Below are 27,913 nucleotides of genomic sequence, written 5' to 3'. Positions count from 1 at the left end.
GAACGACCTAGACCAATACGGCAGAAGACTAAACCTTAAAATTCACGGGCTTCCGCAACAAATGAATGAAAATGTTCTCGAAAAATTGAACATACTGGCAAATGACTTGAAGCTGCCTAGGCTGTCAGAATCGGATGTAGAAGCCGCCCATAGGCTTCCGAAAAGAGCAGGGCAAGACAAGGCTGATAAGCCCACCCTTATATTGGGACGCTTCACATCTCGACTGACGCGAGACATCTGGCTCAAACAGCGACAAGAAATAAGGAAATCAAAGTCCAAGATCTTTTTCAATGAAAACTCAACTGCACAGAACAAAAAGCTGTTCCGGCTGATGAGGTGTAAAGCCCGTGAGCTGCATTATCAGTTTTTTTTAGTTAAAAATGGGAAAATGTTCATGCGACGAAGCCCACGTCATCAAATTGTTAACATAAGAACTGCTGAAGATCTAGAAGGGCTGCGGTAAAAAAAAAAAAAAACTAGAAAGTTCCTTTTCTGGCCGACTTAATTCATGGCTTTTTTCACACAGTCGCAGAATTATTATGATGCCTTTTCTTTTCGGCAATTAAAAGCTACACGAAACGTCAAACACCTATCCTTGTTAAATCTAAATGCCCGTAGTCTAAGGCACAAACAAGAATCTGTAAGCCTTTTTTTCGATACACTTGAACATAATTTCGATATCTTGACATTCACAGAAACCCGGTTTTGTGGTGATAACCCTGATGTACATTTCGCTGGATACAAATGTATTCAAATATCGCGAGAGAACAGAAGAGGAGGTGGTCTAGCGATTTATATTAAAAACTCCCTCCAATATGAAAATTCTTTGGAATACTCCCATATTAAACTTGACTATGAGTGTTTAATGATCAAATGCATGGGCACAATTGTTGTCCTCATGTACAGACCCCCTTCTGGTTTTGTTACTGTGTTTCTTAATTATCTTGAAAGTGTTCTAGAATACTGTTGTCAATCTGGATTTCCTGCGATTTTTTGTGGTGACTTTAATATCGACTTATTGGCAACAACATCCAATAGGCAAAACCTCGTTGATATTTTCTGCTCTTTTGGGTATCAAAATGTAATTAACATGCCAACAAGAATTACAGACATATCTGAAACGCTACTCGACTTATGTTTTACAAACTATCAGCCATGTGAATGCGACGCAGGTGTACTGATAGCAGACTTAAGCGACCACTTGCCCTTCTTTATTTTCTTCAAGTCATACTTGTCCAGACATAACCAAACTATTCAGAATACAACCATTAAATGCAGAATAATATCTGCGGATAAGATTGCGATTTTTCAACACTTAGTTGAAGGTACAGATTGGAACTCTGTGACAGAGATCAAAGATCCCGTTGCTTCATACCGCCTCTTTCTAAACACTATCAACGGTCTCTATGACATTGCATTTTCTAAGACAACGATTAGAAAAACCCGTAGGTCTAGAAAACCATGGATATATTCACACCTTTTAAAAAGAATAAAAGTGCGTGATAGTCTGTTTAGTGTAATTATCAGAACAAAAAACTTGGACACATTAGCTACATACAAAAAAACTAGAAATGAACTTGGCACTGATATTAAACAAGCGCGTTTCGCGTATATACGAAAATATGTTTGCTGGTATGTCGAATGACTCGAGAAAGTTTGGAAAAAGGTCAATGACCTTATGTGCAAAGATGATAAATCGGTTATATCGGAGCTCGTGATAGACGGTGAATCATGCTCAGGTCCGCCACTTGCAGATAGGTTCAATGAACACTTCCTTAGAGTTGGCGATTGTGGGACTACTGCTGGGGAGATAAGCAATCATACTTATGTAACTAGCAACATTTCATCCTCTGTTTTCTTGTTTCCCACATCCGAATCCGAAATATACAAACTGTTGCAAAAATTAAAAAATAATTGTGCATGTGGCGTGGATGACTTAAAACCCCAGCCTATTCAAGCAGTTACTCATACCATAAGTAAGCCGCTTTCACATATCGCTAACACAATTCTTAGTTCAGGTATTTTTCCTGATGAGCTAAAGATTGCGAAAGTATCTGTCATCTTTAAATGCGGTAATAAAAATGACCTTAATAACTATAGGCCTATCTCTTTATTACCTATATTCTCTAAAATATTTGAGCAAGTTATCAACCTACGACTTTCAAATTACTTATTGCAAGAAAATAAGATAATAGAATAACAGTATGGCTTTCAAAAGAAAAAAATCTACTGAAACAGCACTACTGGATATTAAAGAAAAAATGCTTGACAACTTTGAACATAAAATACTTACCATAGGGATTTTTCTCGATTTCAAAAAAGCGTTCGATTCGGTTAAGCACCATATTTTATTACGGAAACTCCCTTCATATGGAATTAGAGGATCTAGAACTTATAAAAAGTTATCTAAGCAATCGGCAACAGTACACCAGTCTCCGCGACACTAAATTAAACGTAGGTAATATCATTTGTGGCGTTCCACAAGGATCAGTCTTAGGGCCTTTGCTATTCTTAATTCATATCAATGATCTACCTAACATACCGCTAACACCCGATGTTGTTCTCTACGCGGACGACACCAATATATTCTTCGCCGGTAATTCCCTCAATCACCTTGAACAACAAGCAAAACTGTGGCTGACACATCTATCTGACTGGCTTAAGTGTAATAGATTAGAATTAAACACCAAAAAAAAAACAAAATATGTTTTATTCCGCCCACGCAATAAGGCTATCACAAGCGAGCCTACAATAATATTTGAAGGGCAGAAAATTGAACGTGTCACAGCGCATAAATTTCTTGGGATACTTTTTCAAGAACACTTAGACTGGTCCTTACGCACCAACCACGTTCGTACCAAGATTTCCAGATCCACGGGTATAATCTGCAAATTGCGACAACTCCTCCCTCTGTGGTTGAAAAAACAACTATATTATTCCATTGTTCACTCACATCTCCATTATTGTTTTCTTGTATGGGAGATACGACTAAAGCAAACACTGACAAAAATCACACCTTGCAAAAAAAAGCTATTCGACTAATATCGGGGGTGTCTTTCAGGCATCATACCGCACTTCTCTTTAAGGAACATAAAATACTCACGGTAACCAACGTCATGAAACAAAAATTGGCAATGCTTATTTATAAACAGGTATGAACTGATCGCTCAGGGTTTTATCAGAGGCATCTCCCGAGAGATTACAGTCAAAACCTACGGCACAGGGTGTATACATATGAGAAACCACGTACAAATTACGGTACACAAAAACTATTGTATCAAATTTCGCATTTCCTGAACGAACAACCGATTGTAGCTTCTCTAATTGACAATACAGTCTCATATGGAATTTTTAAAAAGGAGATACAGGAACACTTCCTATTTACACAAACGTAATCACCGTCACCATTTTTGTTTCATATTCCCTGAAGTATTTTCTTGTGTAAATCACATTAACGTTTGCTTATGCTACCCAAACTGTGTTTCATTTATCGGACAAACATATTCCTTATTGATGTTGTTGTCTTTTGATTGTTGAAACCTTGTATTCAAATTTAGAGTTTCTTCAGGTATTTTACATGTCTTACGTTAGTGTTTGTTTATGTCCTCTACAGTTTGCTTCATTTGTCGGACACGCATATGCTTTATTGATTTCATTGCCTGCGCAAATTTTCGCTCATTTATGTTTTCCTGTACATGTTTTGCATGTAGAAACTTATTTATGCTTAATTTATTATTGACTCTTTACTTTACACTGAGCACTGTGTTATTTTGGTGGGTTTTGGGTTTACAGGGGGCAGGCACTTTGTCAGGCTTTTATGCCGTTTCGCTGGTCCCCTAGGCAAATTGTACCTTTCTTCTTTTTTTTTGCTTTTGCCTGAAATAAACTTCAACTAAACTTCAACTAAAGCAGTGTTCTGTGCCCCACTGGATTATTTCAGCAAGGTCAAAAGGACACTAATTATTTTTTTCTCCCTTCCTTATTGTTGAAACTGGAACAATGTTTCCTTTTTTCCCCTCTTTCGTACCCTTGCTATGTGCCCACGCGCATTCTCCCATCATTGCGTTTAACTGTTTTTTTTTCTCGTTAATTTGAACCGAAATCATTCGGCCTTTTCCCCCCCCCCTCTCTCGTGCTTGCGCTTTGAGGTCACGCGAGTGTGCTCGCTCATCATTTTATGCGCCTCTTAGGCTCATTGTCTTCTTTTTTGGTGAATTACTTCTCCGGCCTTCCCGGCGACTTTTCCTGATAGTTGCGGATCATCGCAGCGGTTTCGGACCCACAAATGTGATGCGGTGCGAATGCTTTTCACCACTCTACTCTTACCTCTTCTCTTCTGTCTCTTTCATTCCCACCCCCCTTCCCTGCGCTTAACTGTGGAGGTGCCCTCGTTTAAGAGAGGCAGTAACGGGACTGCGCTTTTTTCTTCCTTTTTCTTCTTTCAAAGCCACTTGGCCACAGCTTTACACGTGGAGAGCGTCCCTTGGTGTGTTCTGCATTGTTGCAGCAGCCCAAAACACAACAATACTTCGGACCTCGCTGGCGCTTTTGTGGGGCCGCTTCTTCATTCGCGAAAAGGCAACTTCGCACAGCGAACATCTCATTTTAGCGCGCCAACTGACGGCTGTTAGGTTTGGCCTGGGGTTTCGTCTCTCAATCCCTTCGGCGCCCAGTCTGACGGACGCTGTCAAGTATTTGAGTGATTATCCAGACCAGGCGGCGGGCAGAGGCGAGTCCCGTCCTTCAAGTGCGGACCCTTTGGTCGTCCCTTCGAGCAGCAGCGTGACTGATGGACTCGTCGACTCGTCGGGCGACAGGAGGGCTGGCGTGGCCGGCGCCGGAGCTGACAGAGGAGCGGCGCTCCCTTTTGATCCCCAATCACCAAGCCGACCAGCCGACAGCCTATGCCCGCCAGGCATTGTCCCTGCTGGCCGCAGGAGGAGACGTCGTGTCGCCAAGACGCCGTTAGCCGTTCGAGAGAGGCCAACAAAGACGGCGTCTTCCTGAAAGAGACCGCGACGGACACCGCACGCAGATCACCCCGCTAATTGGGCGAGCTGTGCAGTGGACCCTTTGAAGTATGCGGCCAGGATCGTGGGAACTCTCGACTAACGGCACACACACGACGAGGAAGAGCCCTGCTGGCGCCACCACAGTGCAGTGTTCACGTGGACCGTGCATGCTCGCCCCCCTCACCTGTGTGTGTGTGATTGGTGCTCCACTCGGAGAGGAGGAGCCCGACAGGGCATAAAACGACGCGGCAGAGTGCTGGACGTCGCTCTGAACCTTGCTCTGAACTATGTAACGTTCAACCACCACGCTCGTGGTTTGTGAAACCACCATCCCATCTTTTCTGTAAATATGCGTAAATAATGTCATAAACCCTGTGTTTTGTTTCTCGTATCCTCCAACGTCCTGCTTCCTCCTTCGTCAACCTTAACAACTGGTTGGCAGTGGTGAGATGAACTTCACGACGTGGTGCTGTGCTGTGGTGAGTGCTTGGTCTTTGCTTTGACTTTCCAGGCTTCAATTGTGTGAGTTTATTAGAAGCTGGATTGTGTGTGAATTAGGGATATTACCTTTTGTGAGTTTGAGTTGTAGGGATCACCTAATTATGTGTGAAATGCAGGACCAAAGTACAACGGCAATCACGTCGTGGAAGGCAATGCTAAGGGATGAACTTTTGTGTGTGAGTAAGCATCTAGGCATTGAAGTAGATGAAAGAAGAGGCAGCACAGCGATTTGGATGCTGATCGCGCAAAAAGCCAGTGAGGAGGAGATTAAAAACGCGGTAGAAGTTTTAGAAAAATAGGAAATGGAGGAACGTGAAAGAGAGGAACAGGAACGAGAGGCACGGAAAAGGGATAGAAAAGAGCGTGATCGAGCACGCGCCTTGGTGCTCGAACAATTGGAACAGAAAAACGAGGCAATGAGACGGAAAATTCAGACATCCGTAAGTGTAGCGCACGAGAAGTGCGAGGTGCAGTTTAGAGCGAAAGAGAAGGCTAGCACGTGTGAAGAGCGCAGCAGGTTCGAAGATGAACCAATTGCGAGAGCTGCGAAAGATGCTACTCCAATGAGTGAGGCCGACAAAGGCCAGAGCGTGTGCGACGAGGTGCTGTGCCAGTCAAATGTTAGCGAAACAGCTAGGATAGCTGTAGAAAAGCTGGCACAGACCTCAACTGTGTTTGTCGCAATGGTGGATCTTGCAAATGAGGTAGAAGTCAAGAACACCGGAAAAAGCTCAGGAGAAGCAGCCAAAGTAGAGAGTGAGGGCAACAACGCGGTTGCAGATAGCTCCCAGGAATGCCAGCGAGATGGTTCAAAGAGCTGCATTGTTCCTTTTTGTGTTAACGTGTCTGCCAGTGCAGTGTGTGAACAAAAATATGATTTGGTCGAAAATCATTTAGACTGCGTGGATGAGACAGCAGACAGGAGCAGTGAGAGTGTTAACGAGCTGGAGGTGCGATTGGGAAGCTCGGAAACGAGTCGCAAGAAGCGGCGCAGACGCAAGAGACGTCGGAAAGCCGCACGAGAGAAAAAAGGTACTACGCGGGTAAAAGAAGACGCAAAACCTTTTGGCGTAACAAGCAGGACTAAGAGCTCCGCATCGGCGTTAAAGCCGTTTTGCATGCGTTCGGGCCGCCGGAGAAAAAGAAAAAGAACAGCAGGTTCTTCGCGAATAGAATCGCGTGGAGAGCGCCAATCTTCCCATTGCTCTATTCAGGGAACGTTGCAGGGCGCGCGTGAGTACAGGGTTAACACATGTGAGTCGGCCCGACATGACAACAGTAGCCCCGTGTACATGGACGCGACGGGGGCGAGCTGAGTTGAGTGGCGGGTTGAGCTTACCTCGACGCGCCCGAGTTTATATGAACTCGCACGGACAAGTTGAGGTGAGCGGTGATCTCAGCGACGCTTTGCGTCGAAGCGAGCCGAAAGCCCGTCTTCCGGTACCGGTTTCCGCTCCTCCAAGCCTGCGCTCTCGCCTCTCACCGCTGTGGGCTGCGGTTGGTTACGCAGTTGTCGCTCCACCACCGCGATGGCTGTCTTGGTATTTTTTCTCAGTTTGCACCAGCTGTACTTTATGGTTGTGTTGGTGTCTTGGCTAACACTGCACAACGCGATGGCAGCAGTGGTTCTGTTGCGGCACAGCGCTCGCTACTGGCGTATCCGCAGCCTGACGCACCGTCCCCTCTTCACCCCTGGCTGGTCTTTCTAGGAATTTACCGTACCGAATATAAATAATATTTTCTCACGTAAAACAAAGATTCGCATTAAACTTAGAAATAAGTATCGTTTCTGCACCCTTTGAAATGATCCAAAGTGTATATATTTATATGGAGCGCCACACAAACCGATAAGTGCCTGAACATGAGCAATATTGCAAATTTTTCAAAGTTCTTGTGCCAGCGCTTCCAAACTACTGTCTTCGCGACTCGTGTTTTTCCCCCACTTACCGTCAACAATGCAAGCAAGCTATGCAGCTGCGTTGTCTCTGGAAAAGTTGAAAAGCTGTAAAAATTTCTGACTTTGATCAAGAACACTGCATTGCTTCCCCGCAAAGCACATTAACATACACTAGTGGTGAATGCGTTTTAACAAGGAAATGCGGTTCTTTTCCTACCGACTGGAATCGTTTTACCGTGCTGCGTATAATATTTCACTTTTTTGAAGTTTCGTCGCAACCTAACTGCCACCATATTTAAGAAATTAAAACTTTCTTTAGAAAATTGGTTCAAAAAATGAATAGTGTAGTAAAGTGACCAACCATTACTTTTTATAGTGTACTCGTAGATGGTCTAGCGTACGGTCTGGGATATTTGGCGTGGAACGACCCTCATCTCCTCCAAAGCCCGAACACTAAACCCGAAAAAACGTTCGAAATGCCTAAGTCCATTCAGGGATTCATGAAACACGAATTAAAAAGAGCGAAACCAACCCTGGACTACGCTTTTCCTCTGGGGGAAATTACATGTATTGGTAAAGGCACTTAATTTTTGTGATAAAGTCAATTTACACCACTTGCAAAAAAAACCCAAAACAAAACTTACAAAGAATAAAATACCCGAAAGTATTTGTCTTTTCATAGTCGAACCTGGCTGTGAAGAACGCAAAGCAAATGCAAGCGGAGTTGGAATGCTGCACATTAGTAGACAATTCTGTGAATTTACGAAAATGTATTCTGATGGTGAGGTGACCAGAAACTTTATTAAAGCGTTCATGTGCACGTATTTGAGATTTCTGGCGCACAAGCCGATTTCCTGCTACGGGCAGAGCAAAATAGCCGGTCGTGAGAACGATAACCAACAAGCTCTCGTAGGACGTGCCAAGCAAGATTTAAACGTAAAAGTGATCTGCATTTACCGCATAACAGAACGATGTCCTCCGCGCGTACCGCGCGTACCGGCCGACAGAGAAAGAGCAACGTCGGAGTGATGGGGACAGGGGAAGCAGAGACGGCGACGGGCGGGAGAGGTCACGAGCCGTCAACTCAGCGCGACCGGTTATACATGCCCTTTCTGAGCGCGGCGAGTTCGGTGAACCTACCCCCTGTCTCCGGGTCGACGGGACTCGCTGCGACGACTCTCCGCCCCGACGCGTCCGCTTATACATGGGGAGGGCGGGTCCAGAAAACCTGTTTATTTCGACTCAACGCGCCCTCGTCGGGTCAATGTAAACGGGCCTAGTGCTAGAAAATCGAAGCGCCGAAGTGGTACTCAAGGCTGTGTAGAAGTGCCCTTGAACTCTAAAGACGCCACCCAAAGCGAACTTCCTAGTAGTGGGAAAAAGGTCTGTCGCAGACTTCGCCGTAAAAGAGTAAAGCGTGCGCGCGCGAGAAGGCAAAGGGATGACAGACGTAGCAATCAGCCGGGCGAAAGAAAGAATGGTAGACCAGCGGCCCGTTCAACGAAAGGTCCCTTGTGGCGTACAGTAAGACGCCAGCGGCGAAGCGGTGGGCCACAGCGAAGGTCCTCGCGACGCGATTCGCGGAAGAGGTTCAAGGCTTTGTGCGGGCGGGGGTATGGAAGGGGTCCTACAAGAAAAGCCACAGTAGCTAAACGCCGCACGGAAGTGAGCCCAAAGTGGACATCGCCACTCTTTCCCCCGCGTTGCTCGAATCCCCTCCGCCGGGCTGACAGAAGCCTGCTGAAACCGCGAATGATGCGCGACTGCGCCATTCAGCTTGTGGCCCAGACGCGACGTTGCCTCGGGAGTTTTCAAAATCCGGCAAGACCACGACCCCCGCGTGTACGATTGAAGTGAGGAACAGCTGTAAGCTGGAGAGTCGAACACAGGAGTTTTATTAGAAGCATGCATGTTTGTTTAATTTTGATTTTACAGTAGTATGCCTGTGTCATCTCCACGGTTAGATTGTTTAGCTACAGATTTCACTTCTCGTATTTGTAAGCATTGTAAGTGTTTTAGTTGAATTACAGGAAAATGGCCTATGGTTAGGTGTGCGATTGGTGTGCTAACGCTCTTTGGATGAGAGTATGATGTCGTGCTAGGGCGCACAGCAATGTGCGTTCTTTAAAAACATGGGCTGACATGAAACTACATCCAGCAAATGAGCGTGTTAGTACACGAGTTGCATTAACCTTTGTTATTTTAGTATGTGCTCAGGGATCAAGTGAATTCTTTCGCTGAGCGTTATGTTATATCGAACGTTGAGATTAGAGATGCGTTTGAAGGATTTACACAGTTCGATATCTTGAGAAAATTTACGTTCAGATGAGGGTTTAAGGATACCTAGGTGATAGAGATATCACCTATGGTTAGGTGTGTGTTGGTATGCTAGCGCTCTTTGGATGAAAGTAAGATGTCGTGCTAGAGCGCACAGCAAAGTCATGTGCGTTCTTTAAAAACATGGGCTGACATAAAACTACATCCAGCAAATGAGCGTGTTAGTACACCAGGTTTACTTCATTTTGTTGTTTTAGTGATTGCTTATAAGAATTATATGATCGCTTTAGCTGAGGGAACTGCGTTCACCAAATTTTGCGACTAGATATATTTCAGGAATTTGTAAAAACGCAGTTTGATCTGTTGTGAGTGAGTTTTCGTTGGCGCCAGGGTGTCCTCCAAGTAGGCACTCGCGACTACATTTCAAGTTTGTAATGAGAGAATAGAAAATGCGCCCAGTTACCTTTTATAGGTTTAGGCTGCCTTTGTGCGGAATTTAGGTAGTTGTCTTTCATGAAATTAGTCATGAAGTTGAATGTGAGTTACAACTTATTAGTGCGGACAGTGGGAGAAAACTAGTTTTGTAAAATTGGGATTACGGTTATATGGGGCCAAATTATGTTTGCCTTTGTGTGCTTTTCTCACACAGCAATTGATTCCATCTTTGGTAAGCATCTCCACGTCCATGATTGTTGTAACTTTGGCGGCACAAAATTGTCTCAAAATTTTAGCGTACAGGTTTCTCTTTTGTTTGTGTTTCTTGAGAAGCCTGGAGGGTTTTAAGCGGGTCCAAAGTGCTTGACTTCGGCATGGTGTTGTGTTGTGTGGTTCGCCTTGCTGTTATCAACCTTTGTGAGCTGGTTTGGGAGTTGGTTTCGAGTTCACAGCTGGAGAGAAAAAAGCCAGGCCATTGTCCTCGTCACCAACCATTCTCTTCGTGCCCAGCGGTTGGGAGCGCGGGCCAGCCGAGATTTTCCGGGCGGCGGAGGAGCTGTTAGGTTTGGCCTGGGGATTCGTCTCTCAATCCCTTCGGCGCCCAGTCTGACGGACGCTGTCAAGTATTTGAGTGATTATCCAGACCAGGCGGCGGACAGAGACGACTCTCGTCCTTCAAGTGCGGACCCTTTGGTCGTCCCTTCGAGCAGCAGCGTGACTGATGGCCTCGTCGACTCGTCGGGCGACAGGAGGGCTGGCGTGGCCGGCGCCGGAGTTGACAGAGGAGCGGCGCTCCCTTTTGATCCCCAATCACCAAGCCGACCAGCCGACAGCCTATGCCCGCCAGGCATTGTCCCTGCTGGCCGCAGGAGGAGACGTCGTGTCGCCAAGACGCCGTTAGCCGTTCGAGAGAGGCCAACAAAGACGGCGTCTTCCTGAAAGAGACCGCGACGGACACCGCACGCAGATCACCCCGCTAATTGGGCGAGCTGTGCAGTGGACCCTTTGAAGTATGCGGCCAGGATCGTGGGAACTCTCGACTAACGGCACACACACGACGAGGAAGAGCCCTGCTGGCGCCCCCACAGTGCAGTGTTCACGTGGACCGTGCATGCTCGCCCCCCTCACCTGTGTGTGTGTGATTGGTGCTCCACTCGGAGAGGAGGAGCCCGACAGGGCATAAAACGACGCGGCAGAGTGCTGGACGTCGCTCTGAACCTTGCTCTGAACTATGTAACGTTCAACCACCACGCTCGTGGTTTGTGAAACCACCATCCCTTCTTTTCTGTAAATATGTGTAAATAATGTCATAAACCCTGTGTTTTGTTTCTCGTATCCTCCAACGTCCTGCTTCCTCCTTCGTCAACCTTAACACGGCACGGCGCCTAAAACATTCCGCACTGACTGCAGAACGCGCGTGTCGCACGAGCTCCTTCGATTTCGTGGCGACCGGTTGTGCCCACGCAATCTCCGATGACAGCGCAGTTCTGGCCGACTGGGCTCCCCCTACGCCATCGCCTGACTGTATCTTGACGCACACAAGAGCTTTCGCTGAGTGCTGCCCCGTCCTCGGACTCCTGCGGCCGTGTCTATCTTTCATATCTTCTCCTTTCTTCCGTATGTGGCTGTCCCTGCGCCTCTGTATCTTCTGGTCCTCTCTCTATCTCTATACCTTTAATTCCTCCTTATCATTTTAATCCTTCTTTACCCCATTTCTCGTCAGCTACTGTTGAGATGTCCTCCCTCTTTATTACCAACTAACCCCCCTTTCCATCCTGTTAGAAAGTGTTCTCTTTCTGCATTTTTTTTTACACAAAGAGTACACAGTGATGTGGTTTAGATGTATTGCACGAGCACTCCACATGCAGAAGCATGGTTGTGTAGCCTAGTGGTAAAGGCACTCGCTTTTGGAGCGTAAGAGTACGGGTTCCAATACAAGCATCGGAAAGAAAAAGGTTTGTTGTTTTATTAATGCTGAAGACATTAGGATCTCACCAGCCACTCGTGGCGCTGAGAGCAGCGCAGCAGAAATTAGGCAACGTGGAACAGGTAGGCTTGCCTTAGGAGCTCCCGGGAATACACCAAATCAGAGAGTACAACGTGATATGGGATGGACATCATTTGATGGCAGGCAAGCTAGCAGCAAGATAAAATTTGAGAAGCGATTGATGGAAATGGGGGAGGAGCGTCGGGCTAGGAAGGTATTCAGCAACTTGCACATGAAGAATGTCGATACAAAATGGAGGAAGCGAACCAGGAAGTTGACTGGTAAATACTTAGAAAACAGCAGGTGGCCAAACCAAAAAGAACTATCGGTTAAAAAGAAAGTGAAGGAAATGGAGACTAACATGTGGAAAATCGGCAAGATTAAAAAGTCCGCAGTAGAGATCTATCGAACTTTTAAGCAAGAAATTGCCAAGGAAAGGATATATGATAATACTCGGGGTAGTTCTCTACTGTTTGAGGCCAGGGCGGGAGTATTGCGAACCAAGACATATCGGGCCAAATACGAAGGGGTAGACACGGTATGCAGTGCTTGTGGAGAGGAAGATGAAACTACCGAACACTTGATAATGTTCTGTAAAGGCTTGGCCCTATAGTTCAGGATGATGGCGCAGAGTTTTTCAAAGCAGTTGGGTTTAGGGACAGGGAGGGCAAAATATACTTTAAGTGGGTAGAATTAACTAGAAGGAGGTTATATGATTGGTGGCTAAAGTCAAGGCACAAGTGAAAATTAAACGCTTCACTGCAAAGTACGAATCCATCCTCACTTTTTAAAAGGGGAAAAAATAAATCTAGTTTTTGGTTGATTTAGTATTACGGCTTGGTGACACTAGCCACCGCCCGATCTAAAGGGTACAGCCATATCCATCCATCCATCCATCCATCCAGCTCGGCCGCAGGGCCCTACGGGAGTGTCCACTTTTTATTTAAATATGTTTCTCTGTGCAGTCCCAAGCATAGAACCTAAGGCCCGAGCCCTCCTTGAAAACTGCTTTAGCGGGCCCGGTCTGGCTGGTAACGAGCAGGCTCGCGCCTCGACATCTGCCGACACCAAACGAGGCGAGGGGACCGCAGCGGTAGCTGAGCTGTGCCAAGCCACTCATGAATGTAGTCGTTTTGCCCATCTCTAGCCTGATTTTTGTTTTGTAATATGTTCCGTTCAGTTTGCTCATAGAACCTTGTTCTTTGAGAAAACTGAACGGGCGCATATTGTTTGTCCCGCTGTCGACAGCATATCCAACAGCCCTAAAAGCGACGCAACTACGACACGTGTGTGGTTTCAAAATTTCGTATTTTTTTATTTCTCTGGTATTGTGCGATGCTCTATGATACTTTCGCTTGTTATCCCGCAGAAGGCTTTTATCTTATTTTGTACAAAGTTTATTAAAACTTCATTGAAAGTGCTCTTTTTACAGTAGTTCTGCATTTGAGCCTAGAATACTTTCATATTCGCATGCACACTACTTTCTATGTTTTTTTGTTGCCGGCGTATTGCGCGTGTTCATAGTTGTTCTTCCGAGACAGAAAAAGATTTGTTGTTTATTGAAAAGCTAAACCAAGACGCTTGTAACAAAAGGAAACGTTTCCGAGAATTGTTCTTTCATGGTAATTTGACAAGATTTAACTGCAATGCGTTGTACAGTAATAATATGAGATATTTAACGTCTCTAAGCCACGATTCGAGTATGAGAGATGTTGTAGTATAAGGCTCCGGAAATATAGATCGGTTTCTTTAGCGTGCCCCTAAATATAAGCACCCGGGCCTCAAACATGGCCACCTCCATCGTAAATGCAGCGGCCGCCACCTGGATTCGATCCCGCGGCGTTCGGATTAGCAGCCGAGCGTCATAACCAATAGAACACCGTAGTGGGGCAACCGCAATGTGTTCTAGCGAGCAAGAACGCCAGCAAGAAAAAATATAATATGAAGTTTTTTTTTTGTAAAACTCGGAAAGCTTTCACTAAAAGAAGAGGAAAATGCGTCCACGCCAATTGGCGTTTGCGCTGTCCGAAATATCTCTGAGCCTGAATATCATTTTAATGCCGACAGTGAGCACAAATTCATAAATAGTTAGCTTCAGTAAGAGCCTGCAAAAATACTTTGGGGAATTCAGAACTGTGGCTGAATCTGTCAACGATTTTCTTGAAACATTTATTATATTTGAATCAATTGTACAAGATGGCACTGTCATGTTTGAATGACGGGGGCTCATTGTGTACGCCAGAACTAAAGAGACGAGGCGAAGGTTTAGCATTGTTGGTTAAGAAAAAATTTATCAATGAACATATCGTTCCACAATGTTGAATGACTCCCAGTGAAAATTGCGCAGCCTAACAGAAACGTCATTCTGCCAGCCGTTTATGGTCCTCCTGTGGGAACTCGATGAAGCTTTAGAGGGCCTAGCAGCAGTGGATTAGATGTGCGTGGCAGGAGATCTCAACATCCGAGTACATTGAAATAGTTGGTGTGTCTCATACGCTTCCATTTTATCACCGCGCAGTTTACAATAGGCCATAAATTACCCTGCTAGAGAAAATCACTTGCAGAACAGACTCCTTCATCGTTTTTTTTTTCTTTTCGGCTTCCTTTTGAATAGTTTATTCCCACCGACGCAGAGCAGCATATTGGAGAGAATGTACACTACACTCAAAGAAAAAAAAACTCTGGGCTACTCCTTTTGCTTATAGTACTGACTTGCCACGCAGTCGAGTATATTTAGAGAAGTACGCGTTATAACTCTTTCAAGGATTACATAACTCTCACAAGAGATTATATTGACCCCCGAGGAGAGTTGATGTGCCTCTTTAAGAAGAGTCATATGAGTGGCAAGCCAAAATTATAAACAAAAATAGTCAAAGGACTTTTCTTTTTCTTAAAGGGGCCCTGCATGCAACACTTTTTGAGCATGGTCAGAAAACGCTGCTGATGGATAGTCGAGGCTCCTGAGAACATGCGCGCGAAATCTTTTAGGGCCGCACGGGGCCTGCCATTTAGGAAAAATTCTCAAATTCTGCTAAAAATTGCTTTCTCTCTTCACAACAAATGACGCTGAAATCTCGAAAATTACCCAGTGTATCAACCAATGGGTGATTTGAGCATGGCACGCTCGGTTTCATGGATCAGCCACGGGAGGTCGCGACTTGTTCACACGTTCGCACGTGATCGCACTAGAAAGCCACGTATGGAAAGAACAAAAAAAAAAAAATCAAGAGAGAAAGTGTTTAAAATCACGAGGCGCGTGACGTTATTATTTTTTTTTCGTTCGCCGTGCCATTCCTCCATGGTTACACTGTAATTCTTTGCTACCAGCGCTTTTTTTCGGGACGAGAGAAGAGAGAATGTATTTGCAACGTGCGAGAAACATTTTATATCTCCACTCGTACTGGACGTATTGTGAATTTTTTCTTTCGGTGGTGAACTCGTGAGTAGGCAATAAGTTCCTTTAGTGAATTGATTCCATGGCTACCTAAAAAAGTGCTGCAGGACCTCTTAATTGTGCACGCTAGCAGGAATATCAGTGTTTCATTAGTCTTCCATCTCTCCTTTTTTACGTCATTTTCTTTACATGCTGTATTAGAAACAAAAAGAAACGCTCCAAAGGGAATGTTTTTTCTGGAACCAAGTAACCTTTGTTTTAGAGAATGACAATTGACACTGCATATAGCCATCTGTATCTTATCCGATATCAAGGAACGTAGCCATGCATGTTACTCAGTTGGTCCCCATCTTTGACAAACACGCATGCATGCAGACATATATAACGACAACAGTCAGCCGACACAAACAATCACGTGGTATAATCTTGAAAACGTATGTGATACACGTGAACCATGCCTACAGTTCCCACTTGCTGGAGTCTGAAGACGCACCGAACAAGGGCAGTGTCCACCTAACTGTTGGGGGCGAATTAGAGGTTGTGCATTCGATCGTTTAAATGCCACACTTTGGTGGCATCGCAATGCTTAATGTCTATCAGGGGATGCGATGTCAGCACATGAACTCCTCGCACGCTTGACGAAGAAGCATTCTAATGGCGGTAGTGGTGATGATGGTCTTGCAGAGCGGCATAGTGACCGCCGTTTCGCGCACCAGCACTTGTGGCTGCAGTTGATCCAACGACGGCTCGGCGGTAATGGTATGTGGCCCAGCCGGAAAGGAGAAGCGCTGAGCTCCCTGCTGCCAGCACTGTGCCTGTATAGGCGCCACCGGCCCAATGCGACTTGTGGATTATGCATGCGGGATGAGTGCATGTTCGTTGCAGTTTCTGCATCGTTGCTCGGCGAAACCCTCGTCACCACTCGGCAGTGACGTTGTCCGCCTCTTCCATGGGGCACGACCGAGTATAGCACCTGCAAGTACCACTGCCCGCCGGACGGCGTCTGCGAAAGGGCATGGCACAGAAACTCGGTGTTAGCATATAGGACTACATTGAGTCCCGCCACAATACATTGGACATGGCAAAAAAAAAAAAACAATCCGTCTCCTGGAGTATTCACCTTCGGTGACGACAGCCAGCCGACCGAAGCCATTAGATGATTGTTTATATTTATGGTTTATTTCTTCCCAGCGAAAGTTGTGAGACATTCCCACATGAACCATTTGCCCCTGCTTTCACTCCACTACACATATCCAGCTTTCAGGGAGACTGACTGATCAGCGCTCCACGTGGCTACGGCTGCAAACTCTGATTGATTGATTGATTGATATGTGGGGTTTGACGTCCCAAAACCACTATATGATTATGAGAGACGCCGTAGTGGAGGACTCCGGAAATTTCGACCACCTGGGGCTCTTTAACGTGCACTCAAATCTGAGCACACGGGCCTGCAACATTTCCGCCTCCATTGGAAATGCAGCCGCCGCAGCCGGGATGCGATCCCGCGACCTGCGGGTCAGCAGCCGAGGACTTCAGCCACTAGACCACCGTGGCGGGGCGGCTGCAAGCTCTCATGTTTCCAATGGGATGGGGTCATTTTTCGACAATAAAAAAATCGTAAAGGCGTAAATTGAAAGAAAAATAAACATCGGGGCTTCTGATTCTGTTGACACAATAAGACCCTATGGAAAGTACCAAAATCGAACCTTATTTTACGAGACAAAAAAGTCCGTCTGAAAAAACTCCCAAACATTTGCCGGAGGTTGAACATGGTTAATGCGAATGCACGGGTTGATGCTATGAGGGGGAGTAAAGTTAAAATCCGTTGGCATTCGCCAGTGAGTTAACATAAACTCCCCCGTGTGATCACGTTGCAATTCCCAAGAACCATGAAACCCTCTCATGAAATCTTGGTGAGTTTACGGGAATATGTGAGAGTAAATTCGCACTATAATGATGTTTATGTCCGCGGCCCCCTTCGCCCGCTTGTGCTCGGCATCACGGGCCCATCGCCGCACTGCCTTGTCTTCAACCGGCGCCACATCTTCAACGACGCGTGCAGTGCTCGCATTCGATTGCGTTGTACTCGTTGTTGGAGGTATCGCAGTCGAGGTTGATGCCTGCGATGGATCCATACCTACGACAACATGCCGATGTATCTATCTATCTATCTATCTATCTATCTATCTATCTATCTATCTATCTATCTATCTATCTATCTATCTATCTATCTATCTATCTATCTATCTATCTATCTATCTATCTATCTATCTATCTATCTATCTATCTATCTATCTATCTATCTATCTATCTATCTATCTATCTATCTGTCTATCTATCTGTCTGTCTGTCTGTCTGTCTGTCTGTCTGTCTGTCTGTCTGTCTGTCTGTCTGTCTGTCTGTCTATCTATCTATCTATCTATCTATCTATCTATCTATCTATCTATCTATCTATCTATCTATCTATCTATCTATCTATCTATCTATCTACCTATCTATCCTATCTATCTATCTATCTATCTATCTATCTATCTATCTATCTATCTATCTATCTATCTATCTATCTATCTATCTATCTATCTATCTATCTATCTATCTATCTATCCTATCTATCTATCTATCTATCTATCTATCTATCTATCTATCTATCTATCTATCCTATCTATCTATCTATCTATCTATCTATCTATCTATCTATCTATCTATCTATCTATCTATCTATCTATCTATCTATCTATCTATCTATCTATCTATCCTATCTATCTATCTATCTATCTATCTATCTATCTATCTATCTATCTATCTATCTATCTATCTATCTATCTATCTATCTATCTATCGGAGCTGTGTGCCGGCGCCGCCACAAGTGTTTGCTCCCGGCGTTCGCGCCACCACTGAAGTTCCGAGAGAAACCACGCCACCGCTTCCGCCGCACAATAATCTGTGGTGCACCGCCCGTTGTCCTATTTTTGCCCGAACGGAAAGTCGGGGCATAAAATACATCACGTCCCCTTATTTTATGCAGCTTCAGGATTTCTTACAGCGGCATTCGCGGAGTTTCGACTGCTCTCTTGTTTCCGTGTTTGCGTGCCTTGCCTATACACCAGCCGTAAGACAGCTTCCGATAATATACAGTAGAGTGTGGTATTCTCTCTCAGAGTCGTTTTTTTTTGGTGCCCTTCGTGGCGCCAGAACAGCGATTCTCGTTATATGATTAGGGCACATACTCTAGAATGTCGATATAGCAGAAATGTCAGCTGTAAATTTATTTCTACCATGCTTTGCTATGCATTCGCCACCAGCCATCCTCGTTCATCCTCGTGTCTCGCAGGCTTATCTTGTGCGATTGACGTGTGATTTCGCTGCATTTGGTGAGTTTTCGATTGCGCAAGTTATAATTGGATCAGTGTAGGTGATAGTTCGAAATCCTGATAGGGTAACCGCTTAGCGCTCACATTTCAGGCATGCTTATTGAATACATAAATGTCGAAGAGCCTGTAAGAATCGCAGTAAAGAAAGTGTAGTGCAGTGTAATAAGCAACGAAACCAAAGAAAAAGGCTTCAAATTTTTTCCTCCTCTCAAGAGCGAATTTTTTACAGTGAAGACAACGCAGCTCTCCATAACAAAGGCCTGCTCAGTCCGATGCTACCCGCAGTACATGGTTTTTGCAAGTTTTGATAAAATAGCGCCAAGTGTTTCTCACAGCAAGTTCAAATTTGAAGCCACACGCGCAAAAAGACGGAGATAACGGTAGAAGTTCGGCACAAACGCTCTGATAAAAAAAAAAAGTGACTTTTCTCGGTCGTGTCGACCCTTACCCTTGAAGAGCGCTTTGGTGAGTGAGTGGACGCGGAGGCTGCCATAGCGAGCTAGGGTGGCCCTAGTCACTGAAGTCTTCCCCTTCGGCGTGGCTCGTATGCGCAGAGGCCGTTCGGACGACTAGGCCGGCCCATACGTGAAGCTCAGCTCCAGCTGCAAGCGCCGCTCCACGCTCGTCCAACGAGGGTCCGCATCTCTCACGACTTCGACAAATGCCGGGAAAGCCAGCGTAACGTACAGCGGTAGCCGCGCCGTGACAAACCGCCGGTGCGAATCGGGCTCCTACTGGCAATTGGAGCGTTGAACGATGACGCCATATAAGAGATGAACAAATCAGCTTTTACGTATGTTTAACACACTTATTATGAGCCGTTTGTATGACTTTTTTTTTCGTGCTCTAATGGTGCATGCCTTGCTAACGATGTTCTACCTATTGAAGGGGTGGCGATCGGAATACGCGAGTAGTCCGCCGGGATGGAGCAGAGTTTAGGGTAATCGGCTGCTGACTTCGAAGGTCGCGCGCATTCGATCCAGGCCGCGGCGGTCGCGTTTAGAAGGAGGCGAAATGGTAGAGGCCCATGAACTGTGCGATGTCAGTGCATTTAAAGAACACCAGATAGTCGAAAACTCTGAAGCCCCCCGGTGTGGAGTCCCTCCTAATGAAATCTTGGTGGGGGACGTGAAACACCAGACATTCTTATTATTGGACTACGTGGCCAGTACAAGCTGGATCTGGATGGAGATATTTCGATCTGCTTTCTGGTTTCGCTCCACTCTTTAGAGTAAAGGTGCGAATAAGCTTCTCGGTGCTTACTGATTTCATGCATACAGTTCGAAATAAAGAACCCCAGGTGACCGAAATCTTCGGAGCCCTCCACTACGGCGTCTCTCATAATCATATAGCGGTTTTGGGACGTTAAACCCCACATATCAATCAAGTTCGAGGTAAGGGGACATCACCCGGTAGAAAATTCGTAACTTCGTTTTTTCAAGCCAGATATGTCGTCAAGCCAATATACTTAGACCCCATTCCTCGCCCGATGGACCAATTCTACGCTGCTGAAAAAATATCATGTAGCTCTCGCCCCATACAGAGGGACACGACGAGAGCTCAGACGTTAACAATGTGGACTGCGCATGTCGAAATCACGTCACATGCCCACTGAGAGCCATGACAGAGCCACGGAAAAAGAACGTGTCTACATAGCGACTCTTCCCGAGACTATACACTCAGACCTTTGGTCTAGTTGACTTTGGGAACTTTCAACAACATTGCCCTACCTCCGAGCTATGTGATCACTCTTCCGATGATTAGTAATAGGCATATATTTGTTATATGTGTTTATTGTTACATTTATCACTGCGATTACAAAATTGCATTCCTGATTTAAAATAGTAGCAAATGCAAGCATTGAAGACAAGTATATTCAGATTTACAATATAAGCAGCTAGTTTATAAGGTAGCCGAATATGATAGAAAAAAAGTTCAGTACTTGTCTCTGATAAAGCTTTCCCTAATAGCTTGCCCAATAAAGAGGCACTCTTTATAGATACGTGGAACATACAGGAGGTATATTTTTTACGTGGAACCTACAGGAGGTAATACGTGGAACAAACAGGAGCTATCCACAATCGCGGCGCACCCCTCCTGTCCAGCCGTGACACAACGTATCTAGAACGATCTCAAGAACCCAGCAAGGTGCGAGTCCCACATCAGACCCGGGCCCAGCGCCTATAGGGAATTATACTATATCAAGTACTCAAGCCTATTCGCTGCTAAACAAGAGAGGATTTGGCAAACCGCTAGATGGCGTACTCATGCTCACGTGTACTGCTTTGTCAAGGCATGTAATAGGCGCTTCCGGAGAACAATTGAAACCCAAGTTTGGCATCAAAGTTTTTATAGGAGGAATTTTATTGATTTGTGCGATTGTTCATATCCGCTCTACATCTTGTCCCGCTGAAGACGTTTAATGCTTTACCACAAATATTACTAAAATCTGACAAGAAAGTGTTGTTCAGCGAACTCGGAGCGCGGGAGGAACACGCACACACGAACTAAAGAGGAGGCACACAGCACGAGCGCTCATAAAGAACTGATTTATTCTCACGTAGAAGGACATATAAGTACACAAGCGTGCGCATGTCAACAAGAATAAGACGATAGCGTGAGAAGTGTGCTGGCGTTCATTCAAAGCACTTGTCTAAGAATTATCTATAAAGTGAAAGTCACAGTCAAGTAGTGACAATGACGGAAGGCTGCTACATTAATCCTTATTTGTTTTCCGAAATTTCACGCGTGGTGTGAATTATGAATTACCACCTAGCCCACCTTTCCATCCTGTTAGAAAGTGTTGTCTTTTTGCATTTTTTTTTGCACAAAGAGTACACACTCTTGTGGTTTAGATGTACTGCACGTGCACTCCTTTTTGCGGAAGCATGGTTGTGTAGCCTTGTGGTAAAGGCACTCGCTTTTGGAGCGTAAGGGTTCGGGTTCCTATCCCAGAATCGGAAAAAAAGGTTTTATTGTTTCATTTATGCTTAAGACATTAAGGTCTGACCAGTCACTCGTGGATCTTAAAGCAGCGCAGTAGCTCGGCCACAGGGCCCTACGGGAGCGTCCGCTTTTTATGTAAGTATGTTTCACTATGCAGCCCCAAGCATGGAACTGCATGGAACCCAAGAGCATGGAACCTGTGAAAACTACTTTACCCGGCCCGATCTGGCTGGTAACGGCCAGGTTCGAGCCTCGACATCTGCCGACACCAAACGAGGCGAGGGGACCACGAGGGTAGCTGAGCCGTGCCAAGCCACTCATGAATGGAGTCGTTTTTGCCATCTCTACGCTGATTTTTGTTTTGGAATATGTTATGTTTGGTGTGATTACAAAACATGTTTAAAAATATCGAGTACTTCGTACTCAGCTTTGGGAGAGTCCTGAGCCGTCCCGCTTGCAGAACTGCAATATAGAGTTGTTACCTCAGAGAAACTTGTTCTGTGAGGAAACCGAACAGGCACCTATTGTCTGTCCAGCTTTCGAGAGCATATTGAACAGCCCTTAAGGCGACGGAACTGCGACGCATGTTTGGTTTCAGAATATCGTATATTTATGCATTTCTCTGGCATGTGCAATGGTCTATGACGTTTTCGCTTCCTGTCCTACAGAAGGCTTTTATTTTATTTTGTGCAAAATTGATTGAAACTTCATAGAAAGTGCTTTCTTACTACATATGTTTTGCATCACGCCTACAACGCATTCGTATTGACATGCACGCTACTTTCTATGTTTTGTGTTGGCGGCGTAATGCGCGTGTTGATAGTTTTTTCCGTGACAGAAAGAGATTTGTTGTTTGGTAAAAGGATAAATCAAGACGTTTGCAAAAAAAAAAAAACGGACAGTCTCCGATAATATTTTTTTTCGTGGTAATCTCGCAAGATTGAATCGCAATGCGTCCTACAATAACATTATAAGAGGTTTCACATCTTTAAACCATGATTTGAATATGAAGGACGCCGTAGTGTAGGGCTCTGCAAATTTAGATGGGGTTTTTGAACGTGCCCCTAAATCTAAGCACTCAGGCCTCAAACATGGCCACCTCCATCGTAAATACAACCACCACCACCGGGATTCGATCTCGCAACCTTCGGGTTCGTAGTCGAGCGCCATAGCCACTAGATTACCGCGGCGGGGAACGTAATGTGGTCTGATGAGCGAGAGCGCCAGCAAGAAAAAATTGGGAGATGCCACGTTCATTGGGAATCGAATATATGCGAAGCACGAATGAGGAAGAGTGAAATGTCACTTTAAATTCAGCACAATGTTAAGAGGCGGATGTAAATTATGCCGTACATGACTTCTATGTCAGGACTATTATGTTTGGACGTCTCATTTACATTCGTCATCTATTAACCTCTCTTCATATTAACTTTGTTATATATGGAGCTAGCGAAACGGCCACGAGCGGGCTATGAGCTTAGCATGTAGTCGTGTTTTACACGAAATCCATATCACGATTATCATACTTGGACGTGCCATTTACATACCTCGTCCATTCACGTCACGTAATACCAAATTCGGTATATGTTCAACTAGTGAAAAGGCCGCGAGAATGCTCTGAGCGTACCTTGTAGTCATGTTTTACATTAAACGCGTATTATGATTATCAGATTTGGACGTGTCATTTACCTTCGTCGTCTATTCACTTCCCATGATACCCAATTTGCTACATGTGGAGTTAGCGCAACGGCGGCAAGCGCGTCATGATGGGCCAACATACTCCGAAGCTACGTTGACGCACGCGCAGTCTGGGCGCAGCGACGCCACGTTAGCAAAACGCGAGAATTTTATAGAGTGACGCCAGGCGCAACCAGCGTCCGTCTGCGCGGCCAGATCACAACCGGCGCGAAATGCGACAGCCTGCAATTCGCGCCGACGACGCTACTTAGCACCGCATCGGCCGCTCTTCGTGACGGAGGGGTGCCGTATGCGCTCAAACGCGCATGCGTCAAAGCAACGCAGCGTGACGCGCGCCTAAGAGCATATGGCATGCAGATCGACAATGAAAGTCAGTGGGCAGATCCTCTGATCTCTACTAGGGAGATATTGACGTGCTAAAACGAACGCCGGCGCGCACGCGCGGCAGCTTACGTCGAAGTGAATTAGCGCCTTGAGTGTGGCGTATATTAATGTCCTTACATGACACGCATCTTATGATTATCATGTTTGCACCAGTCACATACCTTCGTTATCCATTCACGTTACGTAATACCAAACTTTGGCATATGTGAAGGTCGCGAAATGGCCGCGAGCGCATCATGAGTGTGGGACGTATTCATGTTGCTACATGACACGCATGTCATAATCATGATCGGACGTATCATTTACCTATGTCGTCTGTTCGCGTGACGATAATACCGAATTCGCTACATGTGAAGCTAGCGAAACGGCTGCGAGCGCATCATGAGCGTAGCATGTAGTTGGGGTTTTATAAGACACGCATCTGATGATTATCGTGTTTGCACCAGTCACATACCTTCGTCACCCATTCACGTCTCGTAATAATGAATTGTGTTGATGAGAAGCTAGCGAAACAGCCGCGAGCGCATCATGAGCATGGCATGTAGTCATGTTTTTACTTGACAGGCATCTCATGACTATCATGTTTGCACCAGTCACACACATTCGTCATTCATTCGCGTCCCATAATACCAAATATGGTATATGCAAAGATAGCGAAACGGCCGCCAGCACATCATGAGTATGGCCTGTAGTCAAGTTGGTACACGACACGCATGTCATGATTTTGATGTTAGGGTCTGTCGCTTGTGTTCGCCATGCAGCCATATCATACCATACCAGTTTTGCAACATATCATATAAATGAAACCACCGGAAGAGCAGCAAGACAATAATATGTTAATCATGACATTTATGACATACATATGATTTTATTGCTATGACTATCCAGTTATGTTCGTCATACAGTCATGTTATGTCATACTAAGTTTGGTATTGATACCATTATCCAAATGGCCAGGAGAGCTGAAAGTCGTCGGCGGCTACATAGACAGACAGACAGACAGACAGACAGACAGACAGACAGACAGACAGACAGACAGACAGACAGACAGACAGACAGACAGACAGACAGACAGACAGACAGACAGACAGACAGACAGACAAATAGATAGATAGATAGATAGATAGATAGATAGATAAATAGATAGATAGATACATAAATAGATAGATAGATAGATAGATACGCTCAAGGTGTCGGAAGTTGGCCAAGCGGTGCTTTGCATTAAAAAAAACAACGACTCCTAATTTTTATAGTGAAACCCGAAAAGATTTCGCTGAAGAAAGCCGAAATGGAGGCGGAAATGTTGTAGGGCCGTGTGCTCAGATTTGGGTACACGTTAAGAACCCCAGGTGGTCGAAATTTCCGGAGCCCTCCACTACGGCGTCTCTCATAATCATATGGTGGTTTTGTTACGTTAAATCCCACAAATCAATCAATCAAAAAAGCCGGAAATGTGGCCACGGCAATTGGCTTTTGCGCTGTCCGAAATTTCTCTGAGCCTAAAGACATTTTTCTTGTCGACGGTTTGCACAAATTCACTGTATAGTTAGCATCATTAGGAGCCTGCAAAAATACTTGGATTATATGTGCGTGTCAAGAGAACAAACATAAGTACATCGAAATAGTTTTTATATCTCATACGTTTCCATTTCATCACCACAGAATTTACAATAACCCGTAAATTACCCTGATTGATATTGCAGAACAGAATCGTTCATGGTTTTGTCTTTTCGGTTTCCTCTTGAATAGTTCATTCCCTGCGACACTGAGCAGCATATTAGAGACATTGTACACTACACTCAAGAAAAAAAAACTATGGGCGACTCCTTTCGCATATAGTAGTGCCTTGCCACGCGTATGAGTCTATTTAGAAAAGTACACGTTCTAACTATCTTAAGGATTAACTCGTGACGTGGGTAGACGACGAAATAAATGGCATTTCCAAACATGATATTTATGACATGCGTGTCATGCAAAACATGACTACATGCTACTCTCATAGAATGCTAGCGGCCATTTCGCCAGCTCCACATATAAAAAATTTGGTATCACGGGACGTGAGTAGACGACGAAGTTAAACGACAAGTCCAAACATGATAATTGATTGATCTGTTAGCTTTAACGTCCCTAAAATACCAAAAATACCACATCCACCACATGATTGTGAGAGACGCCGTAGTGGAACACTCCGGAAATTTACACAACATGGGATTTTTTAACGTGGCCCATAGACTGAGCACACGGGCCTACAGTATTTTCGCCTTCACTCAAACATGATAATTGTCCCCCTCGTAACATTGTGCAGATTTTAAAGTGACATTTACACCTTCCTCAGTCACGGTTAACATATCGTCTACTCCCACTCCACGTGGTATCTGCCAATTTTTATTTATTTTTGTTTTATTTATGTTGCTTGATAAAAAGGTAAACCAGGACCTTTTCAACAAAACGAACAATTTCCAAGAATTGCTCTTTCATGGTAATTGGACAAGATTGAACCGCAATCCTTTCTACATTAGTAATATCGGATGATTAACGTCTTCAAATTCCGATTTGAATATGAGAGATGACGTAGTGGAAGGCTCCGGAAATTTAGATGGTTTTCTTTAGCGTGCCTTTAAATATAAGTGCCCAGGCCTCAAACATGTTCGCCTCCCTCGTATATGAAGCGGCCACCACCGGGATTCGATCCCGCAACGTTCTGGTTAGCAGTCGAGTGTCATAACCACTAGAACACCGCGGTGGGGAACGGAATGTGGTCTGGCGAGTGAGAACGCTCAAAGAAAAAAAAAACTATGGGCGAATCCTTTTGCCTATAGTACTGTATTGCCACGTAGTCGAGTATATTTAGAGAAGTACGTGTTATAACTGTTTTAAGACTTACATAACTCTCACAAGAGATTATATTGACTCCTGAGGAGAGTTGATGTGCCTCTTTAAAAGGAGTCATATGAGTGGCAAGCCAGAATTATTAAACAAAAATAGTCAAAGGACTTTTCTTTTTCTTAAAGGGGCCCTGCAACACTTTTTGAGTATTGTCAGAAAACACTGATGATCCATAGTCGAGGCTCCTGTGAACATGCGTGCAAAATGTTATTATAGGGCCGCACGGGGCCTGCCATTCACAATAAATTCTCAAATTCAGCAAAAAATTGCTCTCTCTCTCTCTGTCTCTCAGTGCACGACAAATTAATTTAAAATCTCGAAAATCACCCAGTGTATCAGTCAAAGAATTCATGAAGCTGACATTAGTGTTGGGTCTTGAGAACTGCTTGACTGCTTTAACCTGTCTGTATGAGATTTAATTCTGCAATAGGCATTATGCGAAGTTAACAGTGCCACCTAGTGAACGCAGCAGGTACCATATCCGCCATTTTGATGCTGGCGAGGCTTGACCACTACGCGCGGGTGACCCACTTGCGAACGTACGTGTTTCAACGCTTCGACTGTTGCAGTCAGATTTTTTTTTTTTTGCTGGCGAAATGCCAGTACACTGCTGCGTGCCGCTGTGAAAGCAGCGCGGAGTCACAGACAGCGATAGGAGCAAGGTATGTGGCATGAATTGCGATTTTGCAGCGCTCATTTAAACGCAAAACAGGGTATGGCGAGTACAAGCTTTATGGGCACAGCCTAGGATGCATGTATCTCCGCGGTGCGCGGGCTGCGCGAGAGTATTGCAGGACTAACCATTTTTCTGTGTTACGTGTACAGGCCGTGTTTTTATAGGTTTGTCAGCTTTGCGGCTAGGTGTTTTCACTACGTCGGGCCTCTACACAACAGTGGTGCTCTTCGATTTACCGTCTCAAACTCGCTGAGAAGCTGTGCGGCATTCAAATTTTCTTATGACTTCGGGGAAGCCTCGGACTACCCGCGGACTATCCGCGGTGAGTCTGAGATAATAAATCGAAGAGCCACCGTGATTCCCTGCGGTCGAATAGAGAATCCGCCACTGCTGGTGGGGTAACTAGTGTGACAGAACCGAACTGTTAGGACGGGCTTTTTTGTGACTAG

Source organism: Rhipicephalus microplus, chromosome X, assembly GCF_043290135.1.
Source record: "Rhipicephalus microplus isolate Deutch F79 chromosome X, USDA_Rmic, whole genome shotgun sequence".
Classification (NCBI taxonomy): Eukaryota; Metazoa; Arthropoda; class Arachnida; order Ixodida; family Ixodidae; genus Rhipicephalus; species Rhipicephalus microplus.
The sequence above is the reverse complement of the archived record's forward strand: the minus strand, read 5'-3'. Positions refer to the sequence as shown.